Below are 18,449 nucleotides of genomic sequence, written 5' to 3'. Positions count from 1 at the left end.
GGGTTCACCAGTGAACGAGGCCCAGTGGCCTAATGGATAAGGCATCAGCCTTCGGAGCTGAGGATTGTGGGTTCGAGTCCCACTTGGGTCATCATTCAAGAGTTGCATTTCAGCTGGCATTGCAAGAAAGAAATTCAATGGTGAACTTTTACTATAGACACAAGAATTAGCATAGAACTGGCATTTTTTGAAATAACTTTCAATTTAGCTTGCATCAGAATGTTAATGAATACCTCAGGCTTAATCAGAGAAAAGGTCCAGTTGTCTAATAAATAAGGCATCAACCTTCGGAGCTGGGGGTTGTGAATTAAATTACCACCTGAGTCGTCAATGAGAGGTTAGATTTAAGTTGGCTGCGCAACAGGTACCAGGATGATAAGTGCAAGGAGACACAATAGCTGTGACAAAGGAACATGAGAGTTAGCATAGAACTGCCAACGGAACATGAGAACTAGCAATTTCATGAAAACTCTTTCAGTTTAGTTTGTTTCTGACTGTCTGTCAATGCCTCTGGGTTCACCAGTGAACAAGGCCCAGTGGCCTAATGCATCGGTCTTCAGAGCTGAGGATTGTGGGTTCATCTTTCAAGGTTGGTGTTTATGTTGGCAGTGCAAGGAAGAAATTCTAGGACGATAACGTCAATATGACACTATAGCCACAATATTAATCATAAAATTGGCAAATTTCTGAAAACTCACTCAGTTCAGCTTGGATAAGACGGTCTGTAAATGCCTCTGTGTGGGCTTGTTGGAAAATACCCAGTGGCCAAACGGATAAAGCATCAACCTTCAGAGCTGAAGATTGTGGGTTCAAGTCATGAGAATTATCATAGAACAGGCAATTTTCTGAAATCTCACTCAGATCAGCTTCGGATAAGACTTTCTGTAATGCCTCTGGGTTCACTAACAGATGTGGCCCATTGGCCTAATGGATAAGGCATCAGCCTCAGGAGCTGTGAATTGTGGGTTCAAGTCCCACCTGGGTCGTCTTTCAGGGCTTTCATTTAAGTGGGCTATGCAAGAAATTTCAGGATGATAACTTCAATATGACACTATAGCCCCAAGAATTAGCATAGAACTGGCAATTTCATGATATTGCTTTCAGTTTAGTTTGTTTCTGACTGTCTGTCAATGACTCTGGGTTCGAATCCCAATGTCATGATATCGCTTTTAGTTTGTTTATGACTGTGTGTCAATGCCTCTGGGTTCACCGGTGAACAGGGCCCAGTGGCCTAATGGATAAGGCATCAGCCTTCGGAGCTGAGGATTGTGGGTTCGAGTCCCACCTGGGTCATCTTTCAAGCGTTGCATTTAAGCTGGCAGTGCAAGAAAGAAATTCAAGGACGATAACTTCAGTGTAGACACAAGAATTAGAATAGAACTGGCAAATTAATGATATTGCTTTTAGTTTGTTTATGACTGTGTGTCACTGCCTCTTGATTCATCAGTGAACGAGGCCCAGTGGCCTAATGGATAAGGCATCAGCCTCCGGAGCTGGGAATTGTGGGTTCAAGTCCCACCTGGGTCGTCTTTGAGGGCTTTCATTTAAGTGGGCTATGCAAGAAATTTCAGGATGATAACTTCAATATGACACTATAGCCCCAAGAATTAGCATAGAACTGGAAATTTTATGATATTGCTTTCAGTTTAGTTTGTTTCTGACTGTCTGTCAATGACTCTGGTTTCGAATCCCACCTGGGTCATCTTTCAAGAGTTGCATTTAAGCTGGCAGTGCAAGACAGAAATTCAAGGACGATATCTTCATTGTAGACATAAGAATTAGCATAGAACTGGCAATGTCATGATATCGCTTTTAGTTTGTTTATGACTGTGTGTCAATGCCTCTGGGTTCACCAGTGAACGAGGCCCAGTGGCCTAATGGATAAGGCATCAGCCTTCGGAGCTGAGGATTGTGGGTTCGAGTCCCACTTGGGTCATCATTCAAGAGTTGCATTTCAGCTGGCATTGCAAGAAAGAAATTCAATGGTGAACTTTTACTATAGACACAAGAATTAGCATAGAACTGGCATTTTTTGAAATAACTTTCAATTTAGCTTGCATCAGAATGTTAATGAATACCTCAGGCTTAATCAGAGAAAAGGTCCAGTTGTCTAATAAATAAGGCATCAACCTTCGGAGCTGGGGGTTGTGAATTAAATTACCACCTGAGTCGTCAATGAGAGGTTAGATTTAAGTTGGCTGCGCAACAGGTACCAGGATGATAAGTGCAAGGAGACACAATAGCTGTGACAAAGGAACATGAGAGTTAGCATAGAACTGCCAACGGAACATGAGAACTAGCAATTTCATGAAAACTCTTTCAGTTTAGTTTGTTTCTGACTGTCTGTCAATGCCTCTGGGTTCACCAGTGAACAAGGCCCAGTGGCCTAATGCATCGGTCTTCAGAGCTGAGGATTGTGGGTTCATCTTTCAAGGTTGGTGTTTATGTTGGCAGTGCAAGGAAGAAATTCTAGGACGATAACGTCAATATGACACTATAGCCACAAGATTAATCATAAAATTGGCAAATTTCTGAAAACTCACTCAGTTCAGCTTGGATAAGACGGTCTGTAAATGCCTCTGTGTGGGCTTGTTGGAAAATACCCAGTGGCCAAACGGATAAAGCATCAACCTTCAGAGCTGAAGATTGTGGGTTCAAGTCATGAGAATTATCATAGAACAGGCAATTTTCTGAAATCTCACTCAGATCAGCTTCGGATAAGACTTTCTGTAATGCCTCTGGGTTCACTAACAGATGTGGCCCATTGGCCTAATGGATAAGGCATCAGCCTCAGGAGCTGTGAATTGTGGGTTCAAGTCCCACCTGGGTCGTCTTTCAGGGCTTTCATTTAAGTGGGCTATGCAAGAAATTTCAGGATGATAACTTCAATATGACACTATAGCCCCAAGAATTAGCATAGAACTGGCAATTTCATGATATTGCTTTCAGTTTAGTTTGTTTCTGACTGTCTGTCAATGACTCTGGGTTTGAATCCCAATGTCATGATATCGCTTTTAGTTTGTTTATGACTGTGTGTCAATGCCTCTGGGTTCACCGGTGAACAGGGCCCAGTGGCCTAATGGATAAGGCATCAGCCTTCGGAGCTGAGGATTGTGGGTTCGAGTCCCACCTGGGTCATCTTTCAAGCGTTGCATTTAAGCTGGCAGTGCAAGAAAGAAATTCAAGGACGATAACTTCAGTGTAGACACAAGAATTAGAATAGAACTGGCAATTTCATGATATTGCTTTTAGTTTGTTTATGACTGTGTGTCAATGCCTCTTGATTCATCAGTGAACGAGGCCCAGTGGCCTAATGGATAAGGCATCAGCCTCCGGAGCTGGGAATTGTGGGTTCAAGTCCCACCTGGGTCATCTTTGAGGGCTTTCATTTAAGTGGGCTATGCAAGAAATTTCAGTATGATAACTTCAATATGACACTATAGCCCCAAGAATTAGCATAGAATTGGAAATTTTATGATATTGCTTTCAGTTTAGTTTGTTTCTGACTGTCTGTCAATGACTCTGGGTTCGAATCCCACCTGGGTCATCTTTCAAGAGTTGCATTTAAGCTGGCAGTGCAAGACAGAAATTCAAGGACGATATCTTCATTGTAGACATAAGAATTAGCATAGAACTGGCAATGTCATGATATCGCTTTTAGTTTGTTTATGACTGTGTGTCAATGCCTCTGGGATCACCAGTGAATGAGGCCCAGTGGCCTAATGGGTAAGGCATCAGCCTTCGGAGCTGAGGATTGTGGGTTCGAGTCCCACTTGGGTCATCATTCAAGAGTTGCATTTCAGCTGGCATTGCAAGAAAGAAATTCAATGGTGAACTTTTACTATAGACACAAGAATTAGCATAGAACTGACATTTTTTTAAATAACTTTCAATTTAGCTTGCATCAGAATGTTAATGAATACCTCAGGCTTATAGGCTAGTGACAATGCCCCTGAATTTTCGAGATACCCCTACCGGAGGTAGAACTAAACCCAACAATGTTTTTCCTCATCTCTAAGGTCTCCCATATATGAAATGGATTCTTGGGTAAAAATATTTTACTGCTAAGATTGTTAAATTAACAGATATTGTTATACACCACAAAACCAATAAAGGACTAAAATATAGCCTGTCCGTATGGGAGTTAAGGCATATAAACTAATGCAGATCAATCACACAAGCTCTGAGAGCTTTGAAACTTGACATGTTTGTAGTCAGGACATTGATTTAACTACTAGAAAAGACTGGATGTGAATATCTTGATGTATGGAATAAATAGACACATGTAAACATATATCTAAAATAAGCGGACATGCACAAATTTAATATCTATGCAGAATGTTTTCATTTACTTTGTGCTTGCTTTGCCTGGCATTATCATAGAAACACATATGATGGCTTGTTGGAAAGGTGGGGTTGTGCTGAATCCAGCAATACCAAATATGTAAATATATGATAAAAGAGAAGTGTTCTGTCACTCAATGTATGAGGTGTCCAAAATGAATGAAAATGGAACACTGACATAATTGAGTCCAAACCCATTCATTATCATTCATTATCAGTGGTGAGAAGAATGTTGAGAAATTCAAATATAAGAGACATCAAAAAATATTAAATATGGCACCTTGTACTATATGGAAACAAAGATTGAAATCGAAAGATAACACCTTACCATAGCACAAACAGGAGACCAGGAGTTTTAACTTAATTAACTTTTTAATAAAACTATAACTACAAGACGCTGTGGACAAGACAAGACGCTGTGGTTGTGATTAAACGATTAAAACTAATTTAGTACTATAACGTACAGGGTCCTGCAAGAAAAAGACAAGCACAGACCATGGCCACAGAACAGCAGAATATGAACGCAATGCACAAAGTCTTTCGTTAAGTGTTTTCCTCCTGTAGAAAAAAACGAACACTTAATGTGGCATAATGTATTCAGACACATTAAGTTCAATTAAAAGACCAAATTCGATATATAGTTATTATTCAATGTACTACAAGGCACGCAGATGGCTATGAACACAAGGCTATATGTCTTTTTGTTGACTCTAAGTATATACAGACCAGCAAATATGAATGGGCATTATGCATTAAGTGATTTTAAAAGGATCAACTCCGTACAGGCAAGCAGACTACAGAACGCAGTGCGTTAAATTGTACATTAAACGTTTTCCTCCTATAGAAAATCATTATAAATAAAACAATGTAGGTTAATGGACAAAGACAGTGATATAAACAAGTTGTAGACAGTTTATTCTATATGGAAAAATGCTTAATGTGAATCTTTGCGTGCGTTTATTCTGGGCTAGAGACGTCACAGGTAGCGGAGAGTTCAAGTAGCAATCGCAAGTGACATTGTAATTTAGTTTCTTTTTTCTTGTCTTTACCACCTGGCTTTCTAAAATGTTGGGAAATTCAAACGAAAAGTAATAAAAAAAATAAACAAAATAAAAAATAAAGACTGCAAGTGATTCACTAGCGGAAGTGCAAATGTCTGAGAGTGCAAGTCTGAGAGTGCAAGTACAAGCCTGCAGCCAGACCCTCTTGAAACATTTTGGGGTCAACCCCCCATGATGTTACAACTGCAACACACCACTCATCCACATTGTCATCAGTGACAAAGTGGGTCATATTTGGACAGTCAGGGCAAGAGCAAAACCCTGTGCAGGTCAAGCCCACAGAAAGACACTGGCATTTGGTGGCATCGGCACAGTTTTCGTCTTTACAGTAGAGGTGGGTGAGGTCTCTAACTCCTTTAGGTGCTGGTGCCTTCTGGAACATCACAGATTAAATGCAGCCACCTTCTCTTAGCCTCCATCCTCTACCAACTGGGTTCCAGAGAAGAGTTTTGGCCAGGTGGCTGTGATGCCACACTGCTGTTTGGTACACGGCTCTCAGCACATGTTGCTGGAAGCCATCTTCTGTTGGGGGTAGATTTGCTGCTGACACCTCAGCTCATCCAGGTTGGTGCTAGGATGCCCATCTTGGTGCCTCTTCTTTGTCTTTCAAGATCTTTGATTGAGTGTTGGTGGTCATATCTATCAAAAACTATAACGACACAGCTGTTACCTTCCTTTCCCATTAAAGTTGTGATCTTTTTCCAGACACACTCACCCAGGTCATTTTATGTTTGAAAGGCTGGATCATTGAGCATTTGAAGAAGATCCATGCCATCAATGATATATGCTAATGGTTCTTTTACACTTGGCAGCTGCTGTTGTCTTCTTTATGCTTGCATCATCAAAAAACAAAGAGGGTGTTTAATCTGAGATACGAGATTTTTATGACTTGGGAGAGCGGGGAGATACGAGGTTATGCACTCATTGATAAGAATGATACAGACACAGACGTCGCTGCTGCCAGCAGAGTTCATCAAAGTCTGCGGTCGTGTCGGGCCTTTTGACAAGAGATAAGGCTTTAAGGGGTAACTAAACCCCTGGTCAGAGCCTGACTCCACCCACTGGCAATATTTGAAAAATGCTGAAAAGTATGTGGGTAGAGCACAGCGGAGATAGAGGGGACAAACCAAGGGCAGGGCTGAGCCGGTGGGGCGTGAACCTGAGACCCTCAGTGACATTAATTGACAGCTGCTGTTAGAGTCGCTAAAATGGAGAGTGACTCTAGAGACGCAAGTAGTTTTGCAACAGAGCGTTCATTTGAAGTAGAGGACTTTTCTCCCCCACCTTCACCTGAAGTGGAGGATGTCGAGGTGTCTGAGGACAAAGGGCCAGGGCCTGAGCCATATCAATTCAAGCCACTGGCTCAAACTGCGGTCTTAACTCCCGGATTCTGATAGGCATCCAATGATGCTAGCGAAGCAGCCGTGCAAGAGAGAATGGGGCCAGTCTCCGAGTAAGGCACTGCGTCGTTTTTCAGCGTGAGCTGTGTGGAGCATTACAGCTGTGTGGAGCATTACCGAAGCATTACAGCTATGGATTTTTAACAAAACAAGCCTACTCAAATGTATCTAAAAAAAAAAAAAAACAGAGTTATGCAAAGATAGGCTTACTTGGCGCCAGTAGACAGACCTTTTTTCTCCCATAAATAAAACATGTTAGCCTACTTGGGGCATTTTACATGCACAGTGCCAACTTTGAGTCAATAAAATAATAATAAAAACAATAATTTAATGCTGGTATCCAAAACATTTAATTCAATACAAGTAGAATTAGAAATTAGATACATTTTAAAACTTCAATGCACATGTATAATAAGCCTAGTAATAATAACCCTAGTACTATCGATCATAACATACTTCTACAGAGACTGGAAAACTGGGTTGGGCTTTCTGGGATGGTACTCAAATGGTTCAGGTCATACTTAGAAGGGAGAGGCTATTATGTGAGTCTAGGAGAGCATAAGTCTAAGTGGACGTCCATGACATGTGGAGTGCCACAAGGGTCAATTCTTGCACCGCTCTTGTTTAGCCTGTATATGCTTCCACTAAGTCAAATAATGAGAAAGAACCAAATTGCCTATCACAGCTATGCTGATGATACCCAGATTTACCTAGCCTTATCTCCAAATTACTACTGCCCAATAGGAGGATCTTTGATGACATCTTTGTACGCATTCGCGAGTGGTTGTGTGGCAACAAAACAAACAGTATGGCGGGCTGTAAAGACGCGATGAGCACTTTCAAGAGAGTTAAGGCCCGTTCACACCAAGCACGATAACTATAAAGATAACTGTAAAGATAACGAGATTAGTGTCCACACCAGCGAACGATATTGTCTGTGTATTTTAAGCGGACGCGGCACGTCTGCTGCTTTAAATCCTCGAGCTCATTACAGCAGGATTGATTCTGATTGGTTGGCAATGTTTTATCGTTAATCAGGGGGAAAAAAATCGTTTTGAAAGTGATTCCAACGATATCGTTTCTCTGTGCCTTTATCGTTATAGTTATGGTGTGGACTCTGCTATTCTTTAATTTTGAGAACGATTTTTAGAACTATATCTTTATCGTTATCTTTATAGTTATTGTGCTTGGTGTGAACGGGCCTTTAGCGGGCAAAATCCTCAATATATAAGCACTTTAACATCTGAAGACCGGAGGAGGTTTGGAGAGAAGCTCAAAATTTGTATTGGTGACAAAATCGAAGCTATTCAAAGCCCATATGAGATCTGGGATGACAAAAAACGTTGGTCCGACTCGCCCGTATCTAGGCCACCAATCTGTTGGGGAGACATTTATTCTAGAAACCCCTGGACCCTTCACTCATGAAAGATTAAAGGCTTTCAAAAGTCTGAAGGCCTATGATTATTTTGTTTCTCGAAAAGTTGGGCCAATCTTTTCTGCCAAACAGAAAGCAGTGATCGTGCTAAAAGCAGAGGTTAGACCTGGCCAAGCAGAGTCACAGCATGATTCGCATCTCCCATGGGTGATCGCCAAAGAGAACGGCGAAATAATCACTGCTCACTGTGACTGCAAAGTCTTCATTGATCAGTGTTCTTATTTACTTATTTATTTACTGAAAATGTAGTGACTGTTGTACCAATTCAATTGTTTTCAGTGTGAGACTTTCAATGGCGTCTGTACTAATGGTGAAAAATTGTATATCACAGCTTACACATTTCTCCTTCTTTCAAATCCAGTCTTGGAGAAACATGCAGTCGTGTAGCAGCTTTAATGTTTAAAGTAGAAGCAGCTGTCAGGATAGGACTTACAAATGCTGCATGTACTAGTGAGGCTTGCAGCAAAGCACAGCTACAGAATGATGTGAGGAACATAGTCTGGGTGCTGTGGATTGCGGTTTGGGACACCTGAATCAGAAAGCGAAAACATATGACTCGGTTGATTTGACTCAGATTTATTTATTTTTATTCAATCTTCTATAAATACATAGTCACCAAGACTTACCATGAACAAAATGTGCCTCACAAACTCGATCAGAAGCTGCAGGCTTTCTTCGGAACGTCCAGGTTCAATCGCCTAATTGCACGCAACCATTTCTTTCATTTTTCGCTATCCTTTTCGGAGGGAATTCGAAAAAACTTTTTATCAGGCCCCCAACTAACCGTACAATCGACCACACAGCAAGAGTGAACCATCCTCTTCTCTAAATCCTCCTCCAAACGTGCAAAACAATCAAATTAAAGGTATCTAGCGGTGTTTCCTGCCACACAATTCCCATGATGCAACGAGACAAACATAAACAATGACGTCACAAAAGATCCGCCTATTGACTCCCTCTGCCAATGCATTGATAAAATTAATAGTTGGATGTGCCAGAGCTTTCTTCAGCTAAACAAGGAAAAAACTGAAGTCATTGCATTTGGAAACAAACATGAAGTGTTCAAGGTGAATGCATACCTTGACTCTAGGGGTCAAACAACTAAAAATCAAGTCAGGAATCTTGGTGTGATTCTTGAGACCGGTCTGAGTTTCAGTAGTCATGTCAAAGCAGTAGCTAAATCAGCATACTATCATCTCAAAAACATTGCAAGAATTAGAGGTTTTGTTTCCAGCCAAGACATGGAGAAACTTGTTCATGCCTTTATCACCAGCAGGGTGGTATATTGTAATGGGCTCCTCACTGGCCTTCCCAAAAAGACCATTAGACAGCTGCAGCTCATCCAGAACGCTGCTGCCAGGATTCTGACTAGAACCAGAAAATCTGAGCATATCACACCAGTCCTCAGGTCCTTACACTGGCTTCCAGTTACATTTAGGATTGATTTTAAAGTACTTTTACTCATATATAAGTCACTAAATGACCTAGGACTGAAATATATTGCAGATATGCTCACTGAATATAAACCTAACAGAGCACTCAGATCACTAGGATCGAGTCAGTTAGAAATACCAAGGGTTCAGTCCGCCTTTAGTTACTATGCTGCCCGCAGTTGGAATCAGCTTCCAGAAGAGATCAGATGTGCTAAAACACTAGTCACATTTAAATCTAGACTCAAAACCCATCTGTTTAGCTGTGCATTTATTAAATGAGCACTGTGCAATGTCCGAACTGATTGCACTATATTTTCACTGTTTTTTATGTAAAATCATTTTCTAACTGTTTTTAAATTCATTTTAGTTAAGTAGTTTTTTTCATAATTTTAAAAGTTTTAAAATTGTTTGTCTTTATTTTTATTATTTTTCTTCATGATTATTTTACTTTATTTTATGTAAAGCACTTTGAATTACCATTGTGTATGAAATGTGCTATATAAATAAACTTGCCTTGCCTTGCCTAGTAATAAGTAGACATTTAAAATACATCAATAACTGATATCATAGTTTAAAACAGGTAAAATCAGAGTTAAGGCTTGCTTTATGTGTTGCTCGATGAGGATTTCCCAATCGTTGCGACTTTAAATCCTGAGGACACAAAAAGGCGTGGAACTCCTGCCGCGGAGTGAAGAAGAGGTGGCGTTACGAGGATTCTCAGACAGTTGAAGTGTCCAATGGAGTTAAGAGATTTGCTCTCAATCTATTTTCAACACTTTAGATTGTTTACCACGTGGGGTTTGACCAATAGCATTGAATTGTGAAAAAATATGAAATAGACAAAATTTGGACATGCGAGGATTCTGCCCGTCAGTGACGATATTTTAATAAAGGTGTTCCATTCCAATGTTAACCTGATTCAATTGGATCTGTGGTTCATATGAATTGTATAGTATACTGTGCCTTATGAAATGTATCATTATTAAATGTATCATAAATATAGATCAGCACTTACCTAATGTAAGTTACTTTGCAGTAACCATGAATTTGTCAACATTCTTCTCACCACTGTTAATGTGATTTGGACTTGAGGCTATTTTGTCCAGCGTTCTTTCATTTTGGACACCTCGTACATTGAGTGACAGAACACTTCTCTTTTATTATATATTTACATATTTGGTATTGCTGGATTCAGCACAACCCCACCTTTCCAACAAGCCATCATATGTGTTTCTATGATAATGCCAGGCAAAGCAAGCACAAAGTAAATGAAAACATTCTGCATAGATATTAAATTTGTGCATGTCCGCTTATTTTAGATATGTGTTTACATGTGTCTATTTATTCCATACATCAAGATATTCACATCCAGTCTTTTCTAGTAGTTAAATCAATGTCCTGACTACAAACATGTCAAGTTTCAAAGCTCTCAGAGCTTGTGTGATTGATCTGCATTAGTTTATATGCCTTAACTCCCATACGGACAGGCTATATTTTAGTCCTTTATTGGTTTTGTGGTGTATAACAATATCTGTTAATTTAACAATCTTAGCAGTAAAATATTTTTAGCCAAGAATCCATTTCATATATGGGAGACCTTAGAGATGAGGAAAAACATTGTTGGGGTTAGTTCTACCTCCGGTAGGGGTATCTCGAAAACTAAAGCACTTTTTGACCATTTGTCACTAGCCTATTAATCAGAGAAAAGGTCCAGTTGTCTAATAAATAAGGCATCAACCTTCGGAGCTGGGGGTTGTGAATTAAATTACCACCTGAGTCGTCAATGAGAGGTTAGATTTAAGTTGGCTGCGCAACAGGTACCAGGATGATAAGTGCAAGGAGACACAATAGCTGTGACAAAGGAACATGAGAGTTAGCATAGAACTGCCAACGGAACATGAGAACTAGCAATTTCATGAAAACTCTTTCAGTTTAGTTTGTTTCTGACTGTCTGTCAATGCCTCTGGGTTCACCAGTGAACAAGGCCCAGTGGCCTAATGCATCGGTCTTCAGAGCTGAGGATTGTGGGTTCATCTTTCAAGGTTGGTGTTTATGTTGGCGGTGCAAGGAAGAAATTCTAGGACGATAACGTCAATATGACACTATAGCCACAATATTAATCATAAAATTGGCAAATTTCTGAAAACTCACTCAGTTCAGCTTGGATAAGACGGTCTGTAAATGCCTCTGTGTGGGCTTGTTGGAAAATACCCAGTGGCCAAACGGATAAAGCATCAACCTTCAGAGCTGAAGATTGTGGGTTCAAGTCATGAGAATTATCATAGAACAGGCAATTTTCTGAAATCTCACTCAGATCAGCTTCGGATAAGACTTTCTGTAATGCCTCTGGGTTCATTAACAGATGTGGCCCATTGGCCTAATGGATAAGGCATCAGCCTCAGGAGCTGTGAATTGTGGGTTCAAGTCCCACCTGGGTCGTCTTTCAGGGCTTTCATTTAAGTGGGCTATGCAAGAAATTTCAGGATGATAACTTCAATATGACACTATAGCCCCAAGAATTAGCATAGAACTGGCAATTTCATGATATTGCTTTCAGTTTAGTTTGTTTCTGACTGTCTGTCAATGACTCTGGGTTCGAATCCCAATGTCATGATATCGCTTTTAGTTTGTTTATGACTGTGTGTCAATGCCTCTGGGTTCACCGGTGAACAAGGCCCAGTGGCCTAATGGATAAGGCATCAGCCTTCGGAGCTGAGGATTGTGGGTTCGAGTCCCACCTGGGTCATCTTTCAAGCGTTGCATTTAAGCTGCCAGTGCAAGAAAGAAATTCAAGGACGATAACTTCAGTGTAGACACAAGAATTAGAATAGAACTGGCAATTTCATGATATTGCTTTTAGTTTGTTTATGACTGTGTGTCAATGCCTCTTGATTCATCAGTGAACGAGGCCCAGTGGCCTAAGCCACTGAGGCATCAGCCTCCGGAGCTGGGAATTGTGGGTTCAAGTCCCACCTGGGTCATCTTTGAGGGCTTTCATTTAAGTGGGCTATGCAAGAAATTTCAGGATGATAACTTCAATATGACACTATAGCCCCAAGAATTAGCATAGAACTGGAAATTTTATGATATTGCTTTCAGTTTAGTTTGTTCATGACTGTGTGTCAATGCCTCTGGGTTCACCAGTGAACGAGGCCCAGTGGCCTAATGGATAAGGCATCAGCCTTCGGAGCTGAGGATTGTGGGTTCGAGTCCCACTTGGGTCATCTTTCAAGCATTGCATTTAAGCTGGCAGTGCAAGAAAGAAATTCAATGGTGTACTTTTACTATAGACACAAGAATTAGCATAGAACTGGCATTTTTTTGAATAACTTTCAATTTAGCTTGCATCAGAATGTTAATGAATACCTCAGGCTTAATCAGAGAAAAGGTCCAGTTGTCTAATAAATAAGGCATCAACCTTCGGAGCTGGGGGTTGTGAATTAAATTACCACCTGAGTCGTCAATGAGAGGTTAGATTTAAGTTGGCTGCGCAACAGGTACCAGGATGATAAGTGCAAGGAGACACAATAGCTGTGACAAAGGAACATGAGAGTTAGCATAGAACTGCCAACGGAACATGAGAACTAGCAATTTCATGAAAACTCTTTCAGTTTAGTTTGTTTCTGACTGTCTGTCAATGCCTCTGGGTTCACCAGTGAACAAGGCCCAGTGGCCTAATGCATCGGTCTTCAGAGCTGAGGATTGTGGGTTCATCTTTCAAGGTTGGTGTTTATGTTGGCAGTGCAAGGAAGAAATTCTAGGACGATAACGTCAATATGACACTATAGCCACAATATTAATCATAAAATTGGCAAATTTCTGAAAACTCACTCAGTTCAGCTTGGATAAGACGGTCTGTAAATGCCTCTGTGTGGGCTTGTTGGAAAATACCCAGTGGCCAAACGGATAAAGCATCAACCTTCAGAGCTGAAGATTGTGGGTTCAAGTCATGAGAATTATCATAGAACAGGCAATTTTCTGAAATCTCACTCAGATCAGCTTCGGATAAGACTTTCTGTAATGCCTCTGGGTTCATTAACAGATGTGGCCCATTGGCCTAATGGATAAGGCATCAGCCTCAGGAGCTGTGAATTGTGGGTTCAAGTCCCACCTGGGTCGTCTTTCAGGGCTTTCATTTAAGTGGGCTATGCAAGAAATTTCAGGATGATAACTTCAATATGACACTATAGCCCCAAGAATTAGCATAGAACTGGCAATTTCATGAGATTGCTTTCAGTTTAGTTTGTTTCTGACTGTCTGTCAATGACTCTGGGTTCGAATCCCAATGTCATGATATCGCTTTTAGTTTGTTTATGACTGTGTGTCAATGCCTCTGGGTTCACCGGTGAACAGGGCCCAGTGGCCTAATGGATAAGGCATCAGCCTTCGGAGCTGAGGATTGTGGGTTCGAGTCCCACCTGGGTCATCTTTCAAGCGTTGCATTTAAGCTGGCAGTGCAAGAAAGAAATTCAAGGACGATAACTTCAGTGTAGACACAAGAATTAGAATAGAACTGGCAATTTCATGATATTGCTTTTAGTTTGTTTATGACTGTGTGTCAATGCCTCTTGATTCATCAGTGAACGAGGCCCAGTGGCCTAATGGATAAGGCATCAGCCTCCGGAGCTGGGAATTGTGGGTTCAAGTCCCACCTGGGTCATCTTTGAGGGCTTTCATTTAAGTGGGCTATGCAAGAAATTTCAGGATGATAACTTCAATATGACACTATAGCCCCAAGAATTAGCATAGAACTGGAAATTTTATGATATTGCTTTCAGTTTAGTTTGTTTCTGACTGTCTGTCAATGACTCTGGGTTCGAATCCCACCTGGGTCATCTTTCAAGAGTTGCATTTAAGCTGGCAGTGCAAGACAGAAATTCAAGGACGATATCTTCATTGTAGACATAAGAATTAGCATAGAACTGGCAATGTCATGATATCGCTTTTAGTTTGTTTATGACTGTATGTCAATGCCTCTGGGTTCACCAGTGAACGAGGCCCAGTGGCCTAATGGATAAGGCATCAGCCTTCGGAGCTGAGGATTGTGGGTTCGAGTCCCACTTGGGTCATCTTTCAAGCATTGCATTTAAGCTGGCAGTGCAAGAAAGAAATTCAATGGTGTACTTTTACTATAGACACAAGAATTAGTATAGAACTGGCATTTTTTTGAATAACTTTCAATTTAGCTTGCATCAGAATGTTAATGAATACCTCAGGCTTAATCAGAGAAAAGGTCCAGTTGTCTAATAAATAAGGCATCAACCTTCGGAGCTGGGGGTTGTGAATTAAATTACCACCTGAGTCGTCAATGAGAGGTTAGATTTAAGTTGGCTGCGCAACAGGTACCAGGATGATAAGTGCAAGGAGACACAATAGCTGTGACAAAGGAACATGAGAGTTAGCATAGAACTGCCAACGGAAAATGAGAACTAGCAATTTCATGAAAACTCTTTCAGTTTAGTTTGTTTCTGACTGTCTGTCAATGCCTCTGGGTTCACCAGTGAACAAGGCCCAGTGGCCTAATGCATCGGTCTTCAGAGCTGAGGATTGTGGGTTCATCTTTCAAGGTTGGTGTTTATGTTGGCAGTGCAAGGAAGAAATTCTAGGACGATAACGTCAATATGACACTATAGCCACAATATTAATCATAAAATTGGCAAATTTCTGAAAACTCACTCAGTTCAGCATGGATAAGACGGTCTGTAAATGCCTCTGTGTGGGCTTGTTGGAAAATACCCAGTGGCCAAACGGATAAAGCATCAACCTTCAGAGCTGAAGATTGTGGGTTCAAGTCATGAGAATTATCATAGAACAGGCAATTTTCTGAAATCTCACTCAGATCAGCTTCGGATAAGACTTTCTGTAATGCCTCTGGGTTCACTAACAGATGTGGCCCATTGGCCTAATGGATAAGGCATCAGCCTCAGGAGCTGTGAATTGTGGGTTCAAGTCCCACCTGGGTCGTCTTTCAGGGCTTTCATTTAAGTGGGCTATGCAAGAAATTTCAGGATGATAACTTCAATATGACACTATAGCCCCAAGAATTAGCATAGAACTGGCAATTTCATGATATTGCTTTCAGTTTAGTTTGTTTCTGACTGTCTGTCAATGACTCTGGGTTTGAATCCCAATGTCATGATATCGCTTTTAGTTTGTTTATGACTGTGTGTCAATGCCTCTGGGTTCACCGGTGAACAGGGCCCAGTGGCCTAATGGATAAGGCATCAGCCTTCGGAGCTGAGGATTGTGGGTTCGAGTCCCACCTGGGTCATCCTTCAAGCGTTGCATTTAAGCTGGCAGTGCAAGAAAGAAATTCAAGGACGATAACTTCAGTGTAGACACAAGAATTAGAATAGAACTGGCAAATTAATGATATTGCTTTTAGTTTGTTTATGACTGTGTGTCACTGCCTCTTGATTCATCAGTGAACGAGGCCCAGTGGCCTAATGGATAAGGCATCAGCCTCCGGAGCTGGGAATTGTGGGTTCAAGTCCCACCTGGGTCGTCTTTGAGGGCTTTCATTTAAGTGGGCTATGCAAGAAATTTCAGGATGATAACTTCAATATGACACTATAGCCCCAAGAATTAGCATAGAACTGGAAATTTTATGATATTGCTTTCAGTTTAGTTTGTTTCTGACTGTCTGTCAATGACTCTGGTTTCGAATCCCACCTGGGTCATCTTTCAAGAGTTGCATTTAAGCTGGCAGTGCAAGACAGAAATTCAAGGACGATATCTTCATTGTAGACATAAGAATTAGCATAGAACTGGCAATGTCATGATATCGCTTTTAGTTTGTTTATGACTGTGTGTCAATGCCTCTGGGTTCACCAGTGAACGAGGCCCAGTGGCCTAATGGATAAGGCATCAGCCTTCGGAGCTGAGGATTGTGGGTTCGAGTCCCACTTGGGTCATCATTCAAGAGTTGCATTTCAGCTGGCATTGCAAGAAAGAAATTCAATGGTGAACGTTTACTAAAGACACAAGAATTAGCATAGAACTGGCATTTTTTGAAATAACTTTCAATTTAGCTTGCATCAGAATGTTAATGAATACCTCAGGCTTAATCAGAGAAAAGGTCCAGTTGTCTAATAAATAAGGCATCAACCTTCGGAGCTGGGGGTTGTGAATTAAATTACCACCTGAGTCGTCAATGAGAGGTTAGATTTAAGTTGGCTGCGCAACAGGTACCAGGATGATAAGTGCAAGAAGACACAATAGCTGTGACAAAGGAACATGAGAGTTAGCATAGAACTGCCAACGGAACATGAGAACTAGCAATTTCATGAAAACTCTTTCAGTTTAGTTTGTTTCTGACTGTCTGTCAATGCCTCTGGGTTCACCAGTGAACAAGGCCCAGTGGCCTAATGCATCGGTCTTCAGAGCTGAGGATTGTGGGTTCATCTTTCAAGGTTGGTGTTTATGTTGGCAGTGCAAGGAAGAAATTCTAGGACGATAACGTCAATATGACACTATAGCCACAAGATTAATCATAAAATTGGCAAATTTCTGAAAACTCACTCAGTTCAGCTTGGATAAGACGGTCTGTAAATGCCTCTGTGTGGGCTTGTTGGAAAATACCCAGTGGCCAAACGGATAAAGCATCAACCTTCAGAGCTGAAGATTGTGGGTTCAAGTCATGAGAATTATCATAGAACAGGCAATTTTCTGAAATCTCACTCAGATCAGCTTCGGATAAGACTTTCTGTAATGCCTCTGGGTTCACTAACAGATGTGGTCCATTGGCCTAATGGATAAGGCATCAGCCTCAGGAGCTGTGAATTGTGGGTTCAAGTCCCACCTGGGTCGTCTTTCAGGGCTTTCATTTAAGTGGGCTATGCAAGAAATTTCAGGATGATAACTTCAATATGACACTATAGCCCCAAGAATTAGCAGAGAACTGGCAATTTCATGATATTGCTTTCAGTTTAGTTTGTTTCTGACTGTCTGTCAATGACTCTGGGTTTGAATCCCAATGTCATGATATCGCTTTTAGTTTGTTTATGACTGTGTGTCAATGCCTCTGGGTTCACCGGTGAACAGGGCCCAGTGGCCTAATGGATAAGGCATCAGCCTTCGGAGCTGAGGATTGTGGGTTCGAGTCCCACCTGGGTCATCTTTCAAGCGTTGCATTTAAGCTGGCAGTGCAAGAAAGAAATTCAAGGACGATAACTTCAGTGTAGACACAAGAATTAGAATAGAACTGGCAAATTAATGATATTGCTTTTAGTTTGTTTATGACTGTGTGTCACTGCCTCTTGATTCATCAGTGAACGAGGCCCAGTGGCCTAATGGATAAGGCATCAGCCTCCGGAGCTGGGAATTGTGGGTTCAAGTCCCACCTGGGTCATCTTTGAGGGCTTTCATTTAAGTGGGCTATGCAAGAAATTTCAGTATGATAACTTCAATATGACACTATAGCCCCAAGAATTAGCATAGAATTGGAAATTTTATGATATTGCTTTCAGTTTAGTTTGTTTCTGACTGTCTGTCAATGACTCTGGGTTCGAATCCCACCTGGGTCATCTTTCAAGAGTTGCATTTAAGCTGGCAGTGCAAGACAGAAATTCAAGGACGATATCTTCATTGTAGACATAAGAATTAGCATAGAACTGGCAATGTCATGATATCGCTTTTAGTTTGTTTATGACTGTGTGTCAATGCCTCTGGGATCACCAGTGAATGAGGCCCAGTGCCTAATGGGTAAGGCAATCAGCCTTCGGAGCTGAGGATTGTGGGTTCGAGTCCCACTTGGGTCATCATTCAAGAGTTGCAT

The 18,449-nt window shown here is 41.1% G+C and overlaps 17 non-coding genes across 17 annotated transcripts; all 17 read left to right on the top strand.

Moving 5' to 3' along the window:
* Window positions 1–18: 18 nt before the first annotated feature.
* Window positions 19–91, top strand: trnar-ucg (transfer RNA arginine (anticodon UCG)). The gene has a single exon. It is a non-coding gene; the product is annotated as a tRNA-Arg (tRNA).
* A 1,129-nt stretch (window positions 92–1,220) lies between these two features.
* On the top strand, window positions 1,221–1,293 carry trnar-ucg (transfer RNA arginine (anticodon UCG)). The gene has a single exon. It is a non-coding gene; the product is annotated as a tRNA-Arg (tRNA).
* A 161-nt stretch (window positions 1,294–1,454) lies between these two features.
* trnar-ccg (transfer RNA arginine (anticodon CCG)) lies at window positions 1,455–1,527 on the top strand. The gene has a single exon. It is a non-coding gene; the product is annotated as a tRNA-Arg (tRNA).
* Window positions 1,528–1,863: 336 nt separating this feature from the next.
* trnar-ucg (transfer RNA arginine (anticodon UCG)) lies at window positions 1,864–1,936 on the top strand. The gene has a single exon. It is a non-coding gene; the product is annotated as a tRNA-Arg (tRNA).
* Window positions 1,937–3,065: 1,129 nt separating this feature from the next.
* Window positions 3,066–3,138, top strand: trnar-ucg (transfer RNA arginine (anticodon UCG)). Its single transcript has one exon. It is a non-coding gene; the product is annotated as a tRNA-Arg (tRNA).
* A 161-nt stretch (window positions 3,139–3,299) lies between these two features.
* Window positions 3,300–3,372, top strand: trnar-ccg (transfer RNA arginine (anticodon CCG)). The gene has a single exon. It is a non-coding gene; the product is annotated as a tRNA-Arg (tRNA).
* A 336-nt stretch (window positions 3,373–3,708) lies between these two features.
* trnar-ucg (transfer RNA arginine (anticodon UCG)) lies at window positions 3,709–3,781 on the top strand. Its single transcript has one exon. It is a non-coding gene; the product is annotated as a tRNA-Arg (tRNA).
* An 8,565-nt stretch (window positions 3,782–12,346) lies between these two features.
* On the top strand, window positions 12,347–12,419 carry trnar-ucg (transfer RNA arginine (anticodon UCG)). The gene has a single exon. It is a non-coding gene; the product is annotated as a tRNA-Arg (tRNA).
* A 405-nt stretch (window positions 12,420–12,824) lies between these two features.
* On the top strand, window positions 12,825–12,897 carry trnar-ucg (transfer RNA arginine (anticodon UCG)). Its single transcript has one exon. It is a non-coding gene; the product is annotated as a tRNA-Arg (tRNA).
* Window positions 12,898–14,026: 1,129 nt separating this feature from the next.
* Window positions 14,027–14,099, top strand: trnar-ucg (transfer RNA arginine (anticodon UCG)). Its single transcript has one exon. It is a non-coding gene; the product is annotated as a tRNA-Arg (tRNA).
* A 161-nt stretch (window positions 14,100–14,260) lies between these two features.
* On the top strand, window positions 14,261–14,333 carry trnar-ccg (transfer RNA arginine (anticodon CCG)). The gene has a single exon. It is a non-coding gene; the product is annotated as a tRNA-Arg (tRNA).
* A 336-nt stretch (window positions 14,334–14,669) lies between these two features.
* On the top strand, window positions 14,670–14,742 carry trnar-ucg (transfer RNA arginine (anticodon UCG)). Its single transcript has one exon. It is a non-coding gene; the product is annotated as a tRNA-Arg (tRNA).
* A 1,129-nt stretch (window positions 14,743–15,871) lies between these two features.
* Window positions 15,872–15,944, top strand: trnar-ucg (transfer RNA arginine (anticodon UCG)). Its single transcript has one exon. It is a non-coding gene; the product is annotated as a tRNA-Arg (tRNA).
* Window positions 15,945–16,105: 161 nt separating this feature from the next.
* Window positions 16,106–16,178, top strand: trnar-ccg (transfer RNA arginine (anticodon CCG)). Its single transcript has one exon. It is a non-coding gene; the product is annotated as a tRNA-Arg (tRNA).
* A 336-nt stretch (window positions 16,179–16,514) lies between these two features.
* On the top strand, window positions 16,515–16,587 carry trnar-ucg (transfer RNA arginine (anticodon UCG)). Its single transcript has one exon. It is a non-coding gene; the product is annotated as a tRNA-Arg (tRNA).
* Window positions 16,588–17,716: 1,129 nt separating this feature from the next.
* Window positions 17,717–17,789, top strand: trnar-ucg (transfer RNA arginine (anticodon UCG)). Its single transcript has one exon. It is a non-coding gene; the product is annotated as a tRNA-Arg (tRNA).
* Window positions 17,790–17,950: 161 nt separating this feature from the next.
* On the top strand, window positions 17,951–18,023 carry trnar-ccg (transfer RNA arginine (anticodon CCG)). The gene has a single exon. It is a non-coding gene; the product is annotated as a tRNA-Arg (tRNA).
* The last annotated feature ends 426 nt before the right edge of the window (window positions 18,024–18,449 follow it).

Source organism: Carassius auratus, unplaced genomic scaffold (assembly GCF_003368295.1).
Source record: "Carassius auratus strain Wakin unplaced genomic scaffold, ASM336829v1 scaf_tig00005341, whole genome shotgun sequence".
NCBI lineage: Eukaryota > Metazoa > Chordata > Actinopteri > Cypriniformes > Cyprinidae > Carassius > Carassius auratus.
Note: the sequence above shows the minus strand (reverse complement) of the source record. Positions and strands in the feature narration are given on the sequence as shown.